Genomic DNA, 13,536 nt, shown 5'->3' on the forward strand with positions numbered 1-13,536 from the left:
CCAACTCCATCCAGCCTGTACTTGGGTTAGCTGAGCCTCAATAATAAAGCCAGTGGCCTTCTCTAGTTGGCCCAATTTGTCATCATGTTCTTGGTTCTTAAAAATATTCCAAACTGCTGCTGCACTATTGGCTCCATCCCATAGGGAAACAGTCAAGTCCCTCTTCTTCCAGAGGAAATAACCCAGGCCCTCTGTTGTGCTAATCTAATGGCAGGCATTTGTGAGCAATTTCGGTATGTACAGGTGATCTGGAAACTAGATAAGGGCAATCTAAACTTAACAGTCCCTAGTGTTGTATTAATCACAGTCCATCAATATCCTAATAAATTTCTCTTTGGTGTAGTACTATACCATATCTGTTATTTAACTAATCTCAGGTACTTTTAAGAGGCACTAACATTAATAGCATAGGAGGGGGTGTATTGCAATAAGGTACAGGTTACATTATTAGTAATGTAACAATTTCTATACAGGGGAAATTTCCTGTAGCAGAACAAACTCTTTGGGTATTTGTTTGATTATTCACCCATTGGGTGACCAAATACATAAAAGAGGGTCTTATGGCTAACACATTGCAAACTCCAGGAACAGCCATCATATCTACTTCACTATGGAATGCATCAATTTCAATTACAGATTCTTGCGGTTCATTTGTAGTGATATCATATATTTCTATTTCCACTGACCCATTCTTTTTCCACTCAATTGTTTGTTTGAAAAGAAAAATTTTTTTCAATTCCAGGATATCCCATATAAACAATCTTTAAATAAATCACTTAAGTCTGAAGGCCTTGGCCATTGGATTTATCAGATATATAGCACTGTCTGTATTTGGATGTATTACAGGGGTAATAGTGTGATGGAGGAGATGGCAGAGGCAGTGGCAACAAGGTGCCTTTGGTACTTGTCATTTAAAATCCAATTAGGGAGAGCAACACATGCTAAAGGACTTATACAAAACACAGGGTGTGGCCTGTAGAATAAACCCCAACATCCAATCAATACCACATTCCCAAGCATGGGTCCCACAAATTTCTTCCTGCAAGTGTATAATTCTTTGTTTCTTCACCAGGGTGAGTTCTTAATGTCCTTTCTAGTAAGGAGTTCCTGGACTTTGGCAATTTCAGTGGAGCAAGTGTTCCTCCTTCTTTCCTGAAGCAAGCATGGCTCAGCATCCTACAGGAGAGAGGTTACTAGCATATCAGCCTGTAATGGCTTTGCTTCTTCTAGAAAAATCCAAAGGCACAGTAGATCTGTCACTGGACAAAGGAGAGGTTGTCCTTTTTCCTTGCTGTCCAGAAGGCACAGCAGAGCTAGAAGGAGAAATAGGCTACTCATCATTAGGAGAATCCTCCCAAGGTGGAGGGGTCTTTTTGCAGTGAGAAGCATGGGTCCAGGCAGTCAATCCTTGGCACTTCAGGGCAGTATTGGTGATTAACAGGACTTGGAAAGGGCCATTCCAGCGTGGAGCCAGGGGAGTCTTTCATTGGTGGACCTTTACATAGATCCAGTCTCCTGGTTCCAAGGAGTGGCAGGGCTGCTAGAGTCTTTGGATAGCACTTCTTTACCTGTGATAAAAGAAACTTAACACATTTCATTAGTGCCCGGCAGTATTTAGCAGATCTCATAACTGCTTGGGCTCATTCAAGCCCCCCCTTTTCTTGGTTGTCAGCCAAGCCTTAGCTGTGAGCAGTGTCCTTGAGTGGGGCCAGTGTCTTACATTTGGACTAAGCATGCTGGCTATTTTTTTTCCCAGTTAATTCGTTGTGTTCTTTTTCCTTCTTGGCTTCATTTAACCTACAAAGGAAACTTCCACGCTTCACTCATAAACCTTTTTCCCAACCATGAACAGATACACATTGCTATTATACAGTATATTAGTCTTATTATTCAATGTATGCCACATATACCCTTCCAGTAAAATAACCTTATTACAGAGCTTTGGAGCAACAAGACAGGATAAGCACACCCACTTTTGAGGAGTTCATTCAATTCAACCTCTAGTCCAATAGCTTCCCACCCTCCCCAGCCCTCTGGCTAGAAATCTGAGGTAGCCAGAAGGATCCCATGTACAATATGAGGAGTGGGTTAACCCTTCTTGTCCTTGCTTCCAAAAACTGTTGGTATGCAAATTTTAACAACAATTTTTAATTAAAAGATTTGGCCAATGAAGTTTGTTTTTGTTTTTGTTTTTTACTTAAGCAAATGTGTTAGACTTTAGTATATCACATTTGCCTGATTTATCCAAACACTTTGTATTTCAGATTGAATAAAACAAATGTCTGCATTCCAATCCAACCCCTCTGCCTGATTTCAAACCAGACTATCCCATGAAAACACTAAACAGAACAATTCCAGCCAGGAGACAAACACCACAAGACAGAACATAGAACTCAAAACATAATTTCTATTGTACCAGTAAATGCATGCTATGTTGAATGCTGTTCAGCTGGCATCAGTTTTCTCTGATTATCTGAAAGACAAAAAAAACAGGTCTGCCCCTTCAGGGAAGTCAATCATTACTTAAATATACAAATACCCTTGTTGATTTCAGGCAAAACAGAGGAATTACCCCATATTTTCTTGTATTTATTTCATAAGCAGCCCAGGTTTTCAATTACATTAAACTATATACATTTTTCAGCTAATTTAACTAAATTGTTCATAGCCAAACCAAATGATTGCAATCCAATAATTTCTTTGCCTGAATTTACAAACATTTCACAGACACCAAAAACCTTTTTTCTTTAGCATTTTTACAAAGTTCAACTGCTGTTCCCTCCAGCAACTACAGAGTTAACTTCTCAGTCTTCCTTAAATCACTTGCTTGTCTCCCAACAGCCACTTTTATCAACTTAAATCACCATTTCAAGATATTGTCCTGGGTATTTGAAATCCCCATGCTTACACTTACATACTCCTTCCTTCCACTATACCCTCAGAATTTCCAATCTGTTTTTCAATCTCTCGTCTGTTGCCTGCCCGCCTGGGCCCGATCCTGCTTTTCTCACTGAACCGTCCCTTCCATGGGCACCAACTTGTTCCACTACCAGTTTAGCTAGGAGGGTGGGCTTCTCAACTAGCCCCCACCCCTCCTGGTCTATTCCCTTAAACATTCTTACTCACAAGACTACCCGAGTCCTCCTTCATGAGGCTTGCCACCCGGACAAAAACACATGGCCCATTGGGCAAAGGCCATTTACTTAACATACAATCCAAACCCCTTTAGAGGATTTTACCTAGAGACCCATCCATCTGTCTGCTGACACTTAAACAGAAAAGAGAATTGCACAGAGGAAATTACAGTCTAATCCAGGTTTTTCTACTTCTATTACACTGACCGCTACAGGGGACGGGACAGAAGGATCTCAATACAACCTCAGAGCTTCCTCGCACGCATGGCTTCCACTCCGAGGAATTACGAACGAGAGGTTCAGTTCCGCCCACACTCCTAACGTCCAAATGTATACAGAGCAGAACCAGATAACAGGCCCGCCTCTAACCAGAACCAGATAGTATTTCCTTATCCTATTAGGGCTCACCTTATCGGATCACGAACCCCAGGGGCTGTGGAGAAGTGAAGAAGAGGGGTTATGCACCCCAGTGGCACCGCTCCTAGTTCACTGCAGCCGTCTGGAGTCCAATGTCCGAGCTAGGAGAGTCCCGTCTGGAGTCGCCAGAAACTCTTACTGAAATATCAGGTCTGCCTAGCTGAAAGCCAATTAACAGCCTGACAGGGATAAGGAAAAATGCTTTATTCTGCAGAAAAAGGAGAGCCTGTACCTTGGTACAAAAGACTCTGTCTTACACAAATTTCACACACCTTTTATACACATTCAGACAAAGACCCTTGCGTCTTAATACTTGATTGGTAAGTGTAAAGTCTCATGTTTCCCTTATCTAAGTAGAACTAACTGGTTAGGACCAGGATCTTCTTGCCTTGAGGCAGAGCAAAAGAGATAGTGAAAAAATGCAAGCTATTGTGTCCATGAGCAGTACTTACTCCCCCGCCCCCCTTACTGGGGGCTTGTAAACTATTAAGGGGCGTCAGCCAGCTTTCACACCTACCACATCTGCCTGTGTGCTACAAAGGGAGACAGCAGAAGGTGAGGCAAGGAGAGAGAGACAGAGACAGAGAGAGACAGAGTGTGTATTGGCCAACACATTAGAGGAGAGAGACAGAAAAACGTGGGAGGAAGGCAAGCAACTTGCAGTCCTCCTCCTGGATCCAACTTTCTGCTGCAGAGGACACACCACCCCTGGCCAGAAAACTGAGCAGCTTCTGAAAATGGGGACCTTGTCTCCCTCATAACCACTAGTCAGGAACCTTTTTTTTTTTGTTTTGTTTTTGTTTTTTTTTTAAACAAACTCAGCCCTAGCTAACAGGGCGCCCCTACCAGGAGCGAGGCGGGCTGTGAGCAGAGGAACCATCAAACCAGACACTTCTCACTGATAGTGACGGCTGTTCCACTCCCAGATAGGTAGTGGTGTGGGGTGACTGTGGGAATTGACTCTGACTCTGCGTGGCATCAACAATCCTCGCTGTCTCAGCGCTCTTGCTCCCCTTCCATCGCATGAGGACAGTGGACTCTGACGCGTGACTTCTTTTCCTTTGCAACTAAACCCACCACAAGGGGAAAAAAATACCCTACCCTCTCAGGAGGCAATGTCTTGTAGGCTCTTCTTTTCACCTCCCCGACAGGGTAGGCCTCCGCCCTCAACCATATTTCCATTACATCTTTAGGACTAAAAGTAGAAAATGCCCCTTGCAATGACACCTGAAATACTCACTCTGCATAGCAGACTCTGGTCAGAAATGCCAAACCTGCAGAAAAATATGCAGAAATTGGTCATGTTTTTGGCCTAATTGGCTTGCAAATTGCTTGTTGGCTAGTTTTTGGCTTGTAGGTTGTTGTTTGCTGTAGTTTCTGACTGCTTTTTTTTTTTGGTCGGCTCCCAGCAATTGGGGGCACGCAGGGGAAAGAGGGGAAAGAGTCAGGGGTGTACAGGGGGCTCACCACAGTCTCTGACGACTTGCAATGGGAGATTTAGTCGCACAGTGTTGGGGTTCCAAGGGATTGGCTTGCTTTGGAATTGTTTTGAAATGGGATTAGCTTGATTTTTGGCTTATTATGAAAGTTGGGGTGCTTATTTACCTAGTGAAAGTTGACAACTGAGACTCTGGTCCCTTCTCCAGCTTTAATCCCACAAAGCACCACATTCAACGAGGATGTTCAGAGCCTCTGCACAAAACTGGAGTGAGAACAGGTGAGGAATTCCAAGCACTGACCACTTACTCACAGCCAGTTATGTGGAAGGCAGAAAGCTGAGGACTGTTCATCTCTGCTTACAAGGATGTCCAGGCTGCTCAGGTTCATTTCTTCTAGTTTCTCCTCTAGCTGCGGCTCCTGGATGATCCCTCTGCCAAGGACAACAACATGTAACCCAAGCAGGAGCCATCACTGCCCCAAGTTCTATTGGTGTCTGAGATGCCGCCATCCCTCTCCCATCCACTGTACACCCCACTTGATGAACAGAGTCAGAGTCAACTCCCACAGTCACCCCACACCACTACCAATGGAGGATCTAAAACCCATCATGCTTCTCTTCCTCCTCCCAATGCCCCAGTGGGATACAGACTCTCCAGACCAAGCCAGCGAGCATGAACCATTGCCCATGTTATATGCAAGGAGACAGTACAAGGAGAGGCAGACACACAGAGAGCATGTTGGCCAACATATGAGAGCAGAGATACACACACAGGAAGGAGGCAAACTCAGCACCTGTAGTCACCTTCCTGGCTCTCCACAAAGGGTTACTGCATTTCAGGAAGACTCCATAGCACCTGACAACCCCTTGACAGGGCACAAAGGATTCCCCTGAGCTTATTGTGTCCCCATGAGATGCAGAGGCCTTTCCTCAGGGGCCTTCCCCATACTCACAAATTCTCTCCACTGAGAAGAGTGTTTGCAGCCCTCCCTCAATACTGAACTTCAGAAAATTTCCATTTGCTCTTACTCTGCAGATTACTGTCCGGCTTTCGTCACTAGGGATGGGCTCAGGGTGGCCACTACTTCTTTGGTCTGATGAGAGACTGGCCAACCTGTGGCAGAGACCAATCTCAGTAGGAACTGAAAAAGAGAAAGAGAGAACACTTGTAAGCTAGGCCAGCACTGGGGCATGGAAGAAAAATGGACACACACACACACACACACACACCCCACTGGCTGCTGCCCATTGGGGCCCCCTTCTCTATTCCTCTCCAGCCCACCCAGGGCCTAAAATGCTCATCACTCCTAAGAAGCTACAGCCCTCCAGGAAAGGGACAATCCCAGACCACTACCAGCCACAGGCAGAGCTGGACCTTCCCCAGGACCCATCCCAGGGATAGGAGAAGCATCTCTCTGCCCTCCATGAGGCACCTCACTCTGCAGATACTGGATAGAGAAATATCATTTCACAAAAACACACACCTGCTCCTCCAACATTACAAGATCGCTCCTTGGCTCCACTGCAAAGCAAAACAACTAGATTGGGTACGTCTGCTTCCTCCAGATGCTCCTACTCTGTCTGGGGCTGCTCCGCTGGCCTGGAGCAGCCCTCCGCAAGAACAGCTAATCACCTATGGAAGAGCCATCACTGCCAAAAACAGTCTAGGTGCACGACATCTTCCAGTACCTGCCTCCACTCTCGCACCCACTATCCTGCATGATTTTCATCCCCTCCTACTTGTTCATAGCTCTCGAGACCTAGCCTGTGGGGATGCACACCTAGCACAGCTGCCTGTGTCCTATGAAGGGAAAAGGCACAAGGAGAGGCAAGGACAGAGACAGAGAGAGAGAAAGAGAGAGTGTTGGCCAACACACTAGAGAAAAGACAGACAGCAAGAGAAACATGGGAGGAAGGCAAGAAACTCACCAGCTGGAGCCATCTCCCTGTATCCAACCTTCTGCTGTGGAGGACACACTGCTTGTGAACAGAGAAATGACCAGCCCCGAAAAGGGGGACCTTGTCTCCCTTGTAACCACAGCTGTTCAGGAATTTTTTTTTTAAAACACAAATCCAGGCACAGCTAACAGGGCATCTCTATCTGGAGCCAGGTGGGCCTTGAGAAGAACCCTCAGCAAAACACTTATCTCAGAGACAGTGGTGTCTGTTCCGTGTCATCGAATAATTCTCAAGTTCCCATCACTCTTCATCACTGTCCATCGCATGAGGGCAGCAGTCTGACATGTGTCTTCTTTTTCCTTGGTACTAAACCCAGCAGAAGGGGGAAAAAAAAACAAGTTATCTCCTTCTGCAAGGTCACATAGTCTTCTCATTTCACAGCTCCCGTATCCCACAGTTCTGCCCTCAACCCATCTCCCATTGGCACTTTACACCTGCAACTAGAAGGGACTCATTGTAACTGCACCCAAAATAGTCAATTTGCTCAGGAGACTATTGCCCCTTCCCCAGCCTTAATATCACATTGCTCTGTACCCAGTGAGGAAGCACAGGGCCTATAAAGAGAAATACAGCGAGAACAGATAAGGAATTGAAAGCACTGACCTCTGACTCACAGCCAGTTATTCAGAATTCAGAAAGCTGAGGACTGTTCATATCTACTTAGAAGGATGTCCGGGCTGCTCAGATCCATTTCTGCCAGTCTTTCCTCTGGCTGGGGCTCCTGGACAATTCCTCTGCAGGAACACCTGCAAAAGCCAAGCATGAATCATCATGACACAAAGCTCTATTGGTGTGTGAAATCTTGCCCTCAATCCTGCCTCCCTCTTCCATCCCATCTACACTGGCGCCACTCGAACAGAGAACGAGTTAACACCAACAGTCACTGCTCCACTTTAGCACCCACTGCCCCTTCCCCTCCTACTCCTCCAGGGCTCCCAGGACCTAACCTGTGGGGATGCACACCTAGCACCCCTGCCTGTGTCCTAAGAAGGGAGATGGCAGGAGGAAAGGTAAGGATAGAGATAGGGTGTGTGTTGGCCAACTTACTAGAGAACAGAGAAAGACAGAGTAAAAAACATGGGTGGAAGGCAAGCAACTCACCACCTGCAGTCATCCTCCTGGATCCAACCATCTGCTGCAGAGGACACACTGCTACTGGCCAGAGAACTGAGCACTCCCTGAAAATGGGGACCTTCTCTCCCTCATAACTACAGCTACTCAAAAACAGAGCAATCACCAAAGCAGACACTTATCTCACTGAAAGTGGCAGTTGTTTCACTCCCAGTTGAATGGCTTTTTCATGGCAGCAATAATTTCCTGCAGTCCCATCGCTCTCACTTGATTTCCATTGCATGACAGCAGTAGACTCTCATGCAGGATCTCTTTTCCTCTGGTACTAAATCCAGCCAAAGGGGAAAAAAACAAACAAGTTACCATCTCAGTGGGCAATGTTGGGGAGGCTCTTCTTTATGCCTCTCCCACACAGTAGTGCTCTGCCCTGAACCCCCCTCCCATCACACCTTTAGGACTACAAGTAGAAAGCACCTCTTGCAACACCACCTGAAATAGTCACTCTGCATAGCAGATTTTGGTCAGACATGACAAACCTGCAAAGAAACTGCAGAAATTGGGCTTGTTTTTGCCTTAATTGCTTTCTGAGTTTCCTTTTGGACAGTTTTTGGCTTGCAGATTGTTAGGCTTCTAGCCTGTAAGAAAACTACAGCGAGTACAGATGTGGAATTCAAAGCATTGATCGCTTACCCACAGCAAGTTAAGCGGGATTCAGAAAGGAGAGGACTGTTCATGTCTTCTTAGAAGGATGCTCAGGCTGATCAGGTCCACTTCTGCCAGCTTCTCCCTGGCCTGGGGCTCCTGGACACTTCTTCTGCAAGTGCACCTGCAAAACCCATGCATGAGCCATCAGTACAAGTTCTATTCATGCATGAAATCTTGCCCTCATCCCTTCCTTCCTCTCCCATGCCATCCACCTGAGGCCAACTCAATGAACAGAGATGAGTAAACAGTCACTGCTCCACTTCAGCACCCACTGCCCCTCATGATTTTTCTCTGCTCTTCCTTCTCCATGGCTCCCAAGACCTAGCCTGTGGTGATGCACACTGAGCACCCTACCCATGTCTCTGAAGGCTGATGGCACAAGGAAAGGTGAGAGAGAGAGACAGACAGACAGAGGGTCTATGTTGGCCAACACACTAGAGAACAGAGAGAGACAGAGTGAAAAACACGGGTGGAAGGCAAGCAACTCCCCACCTGCAGTCATCCTCCTGGATCCAACCTTCTGCTGCAGAGAACTCGCCGCTCATGGCCAGAGAACTGAGCAGCCCCTGAAAATGGGGACTTTGTGTCCTTCATAACTACAACTAGTCAAAAACATTTTCTTACAAACCCAGCCCCAGCTAATGTGGTGTCCCTACCAGGAGCAGGGAGGGCTGGGAGCAGAGCAATCACCAAAACAGACACTTATCTCCTTGAGAGTGGCAGCTGTTCCGCTCCCAGTTGGACGGCTGTTTCTCAGTACTTTACTGTAGCCATCTGGCCTTGCCCCATCACATGCTCTACTCCACTATCCACTACCCTGCAGGATTTTTGTCCCCTCCTACTTCTTCATGGCTCCCGATACACAGCTTTTGGGACTGCACACCTAGCACACCTGCCCATGTCCTAGGAAGGGAGACAGCACAAGGAAAGGAAAAGAGAGAGTCAGTCCATGTGGATGATCAATGGACACATTCAGTAGGCAATCTGGGGTTCGTGCATCAGTGGCTTAGTCATATGATATCTGGGGGTGAGGGCTGCACTGTATGGTAGAGGGGTTTAGGGTTCCCAAGCTGTACTGAGGGAATGTGGGATTCATAGGCCTTGGAGAGTAAGGGCAGGGTGGAGGGGGGTTTAAAGGCCCCAGTGTTGCTGGGAAGGGTAACAGGAATTGGAGAGGGAAACCTGGGTGGCATGGGGAAATGCGGTGCTGTGGAAGTGGGGTCCAGCAATGGAGAAATAGATTGAAGCCAGTTGGGGTGTAGGGATTGGGTGTCATGGAGGATGGTGGGGTGCTCTGAGATGGGGAACAGATGGGGTGGATTGGAGGGCCACGTGCAGGGGGCAGATTGGGGTGGGGCAATCGGAGTGCTGGCAAGTCTGGGGATGCAGGAGCAGGTTGGAGGAAGTTAAATGGGTCCCAGTGGGGGGAGGCTGGAATGCACTGAAGGAGATGCTGTGTGCGCATACCTTGAATGGCCACCTGGTGTCACTAAGTATTTTCCTCCGGGAGCAAGAGTGAAACCAGATGGCCAATCCAGATAATGCACAAACCATTTCCCTCATCAAGGGACAGTGACAATGAGGGGCCACTGGGGTTAATGCACAGAGCATTTCCCTCATGGAGCAGCAGTGTCAGTGGGTGGCCTCTTGGGGGAATGCACAGAACATTTATCTCATGGAGCAAGACACACACTGGGTGAGCACTCTGGCTACTGCACAAAGCATTTCCTTCGTGGAGCAACTGTGCATTACCCTGCATGGCCACATGGTGTCACTGTTGTTCCATGCACAAAATGCTCTGTGCATTACCTGGCGTGGCCACACGGTGTCACTCTTGCTCCATGCAGGAAATGCTCGGTGCACTAACCCGCGTGGCCACACGGTGTCACTCTCGCTCCGTGCAAGAAATGCTCGGTGCACTACCCCGCGTGGCCACAGGGTGTCACTGTTGCTCCATGCAGGAAATGCTGTGTGCATTACCCTGTGTGGCCACACGGTGTCAGTAGTTATTTCCCTCATGGAGCAACAGAGACACTAGGTCAGGGGTCGGCCACCGCGTGCCAAAGACGTCACGGGAGCTGATCTTTAATGGCACGCGGCTGCCTGCCGGGACTCCAGGGTGGCATTAAAAATCCTGCCAGCACAGCAAGCGCAGGGTCCGCACTCCCGGGCTGCAGCACCGGGCCGAGCGCAGCAAGCCGCCAGCCCCTCCCTCGCCTTCTCCCCTCTCCTGGATCCCTGCCGCCACATGCATAGCTCTGAGGCTGGGGCTGCGTGCTCCCGCAGGGCAGCGTTTGGCTCTGCGGGGAGGGCTGAGCCGCTGGTCTGGGGTCCTGGCCACCGGCCCCACTCAGCCCACTGCGAGTCTAGGGTCCCAGCAGCCGGCCTGACACAGACCACTGCTCATCTGGGGTCCCAGCCAGTGGCCCTGCACAGCCTGCTGCCGGCCTAGGTGAACAGAACCGCAGACCAGCAGCAGGCTGAGCGGGCTGGCGCCGTAAGATCAACATTTTAATTTCATTTTAAATGAAGCTTCTTAAACATGTTGAAAACCTTGTTTATTTTACAATACAATATATAGAAAGAGAGAGACCTTCTAAAAAACATTAAAATGCATTACCAGCACGCGAAACCTTAAATTACAGTGAATAAATGAAGACTTGGCACACTGCTTGTGAAAAGTTGCTGACCCCTGATATAGACAACAACACTATTTCACTTCAGTGTCTTCCTAAATGTTAATATTCCTTTTTTGATCTTCGAATCGAAGCGATAGCAATAGACAAGACTTGTCTGGTTACATGACAAGACCTGAGGTAACATTTACCCTTTGATCTCTAACAATGCAGGCTGCATTTCAAACCTCCATTCATTTACAGATCTTCCTAACCAGTTTTTAACGTTCGGCCATGGGTCAGGTCAGTTTGTGAGTCAATCAACTCATTCTGGCCCTGTCACCTTACAATGAGGTATTACATTACACTCAGAACATCCCAAGGTTTCTGTGGCTTTGAGCTCCTTAGGACCTAGCCTTTAAAATGCCCCGGGCCGTTGACCTCTCCCTGTGACAAAGGTGCAGGTCTCCCCTTTCTAACTCCTCTTGGGCCGTTGGCACTTGCTGGGCAACAAGACCACCCACTTCTGAGGGAACGGAGGTCTCTCCTTTACAGCGCTTTTCGCTCTGCCCCATTGGAACACCCCTGGCTTCAGGACCTCCCTGTAAGGTTTGGGTCTCCTTTGCCAAGCAAATTAAGCCACAAGCCACTTTGACACTGTGATGGAGTAGGGACTGTCTGAGTGGGGGATGGAAGAGCCGGGGATTACTTTAGGTGAGGGACCAAGACCTAAGCCTGTAACCTGAGCCAGGGAGCAGGGAGGTGTGTCAGCACCTTTGCCGGGGAAGCTGGACAAAGGAAGGGGCCGGCTGGAGGGAGTTGAGTTTAGTTTCAGTTTTGGGCTGGGTGGTTGGAATTCAGGGGACTAAGCTTCCTGAGCCCCAGAAGGACTTGATTGAGGGGTCCTGGCGGTGCCTACAAGCTCTGCTGTAACCTGCATTCCTATTGTCCAATAAACTTTCCGTTTTACTGGCTGGCTGAGAGTCACTGAGTCCCAGGAAGAGGGGTGCAGGGCCGCACTCCCCTACACTCTGTGACAGACACACCCGGCAAAATGACAGCCCTGTAACCAAGGTGTAAGGTCTTATCCCTCGGAAGCTTAAGCTAGCGGAGCCTTTCTGTGCCTGTGGCTGAGTGACCCCCGTTTAAGGATGGAGCTTCCATTTCTCTTAGTCACAGGAAATTCCCCCACAATGATTTCTACTTGGATTTTTTGAGATTTGAAGTGAACCCTTACTTGCGACCTATCCCGGTCAGATGGAACATGGTGTGGCGAAGGGGTGGCTATAAGGGGATGGCGGAGGCCATGGAAAATTCACCCCTTTTCTTAAAAAAGCCAAGAAATGGCCCAACCATGCAAATGTCGCAAAGGCTGGAAATGAAATACAGAAATTGGGGCGAGGGGTTGGCTTAATTGACTTGTGAGTTGCTTGTTGGCTTGTAAGTTGTTGCTCATTGTAGCTTCTTCATTTTTTTTTGATTGGCTCCCGGCAATCGGGAGTACAGAGGTGCAAAAATGGCAAGAGAAGGGTGCACAGTGGGCCCACCGCAGTCCCAGACTGCACGCCAGGGGAGATCTAGTCACTGAGTGTTGCGTTCTTAGGTATTGGCTTGTTTTGAAATGGGATTAGCTTGATTTTTGGCTTATTGTGAAAGTCGGGGTCCTCATTTACCCAGGGGAAGTTGGCTACTGTGACTCTGGTCCCTTCCCCAGCCTTAATCCCACAAAGACCCATACCCAACGAGTAAGGACACAGCATGTGAAGAATAATACAGAGACTATAGATGATGAATTAAAAGCACTGACCTCTTACTCACAGTCAAGTATGTGGGAGGGAGAAAACTGAGAACTGTTCATGTCTGCTAAGAAGGATGTTCAGGCTGATCAGGTCCACTTCTGAGAGTCTCTCCTCCAGGTAGGGCTCCAGGACAATTCCTCTGCCAGTGCAGCTGCAAAAGCCATGCATGACCCAGCATTACACAAAGCTCTGAAGGTGCATCAAATCTTGCCCTAATCTCTGCCTCCCTCTCCCATCCCATCTACATGGGCCCCACTCCATGAACAGAGACGGCATCAACACCGACTGTCACCGATCCAGTCTTGTGCCCACTGCCACACATGAGAGTTTCATCCCCTCCTACTTCTTCATGGCTCCCAAGACAGAGCCTGTGGGGTGCACACCTAGTCACAATCGTG

The 13,536-nt window shown here is 48.1% G+C and overlaps 1 long non-coding RNA gene across 8 annotated transcripts; it reads right to left on the reverse strand.

Annotated features, from left to right (window-relative positions):
- Window positions 1-2,433: 2,433 nt before the first annotated feature.
- LOC115640341 lies at window positions 2,434-13,521 on the reverse strand. Of its 8 annotated transcripts, none has more exons than XR_003997873.1 (9): window positions 13,147-13,521; window positions 9,541-9,627; window positions 8,710-8,845; window positions 8,207-8,344; window positions 7,552-7,694; window positions 6,019-7,254; window positions 4,792-5,421; window positions 3,543-3,730; window positions 2,434-2,473 (listed from the first exon to the last, which is right to left on the reverse strand). It is a non-coding gene; the product is annotated as an uncharacterized LOC115640341 (long non-coding RNA). The 8 variants fall into 8 exon arrangements; XR_003997868.1 differs by having other exon boundaries at window positions 6,019-6,131; window positions 6,474-7,254; window positions 7,552-8,344; XR_003997871.1 differs by having other exon boundaries at window positions 4,792-4,825; window positions 5,302-5,421; window positions 7,552-8,344.
- Between the last annotated feature and the right edge of the window lie 15 nt (window positions 13,522-13,536).

The sequence above is a fragment of the Gopherus evgoodei genome, unplaced genomic scaffold (assembly GCF_007399415.2).
Source record: "Gopherus evgoodei ecotype Sinaloan lineage unplaced genomic scaffold, rGopEvg1_v1.p scaffold_298_arrow_ctg1, whole genome shotgun sequence".
Classification (NCBI taxonomy): Eukaryota; Metazoa; Chordata; order Testudines; family Testudinidae; genus Gopherus; species Gopherus evgoodei.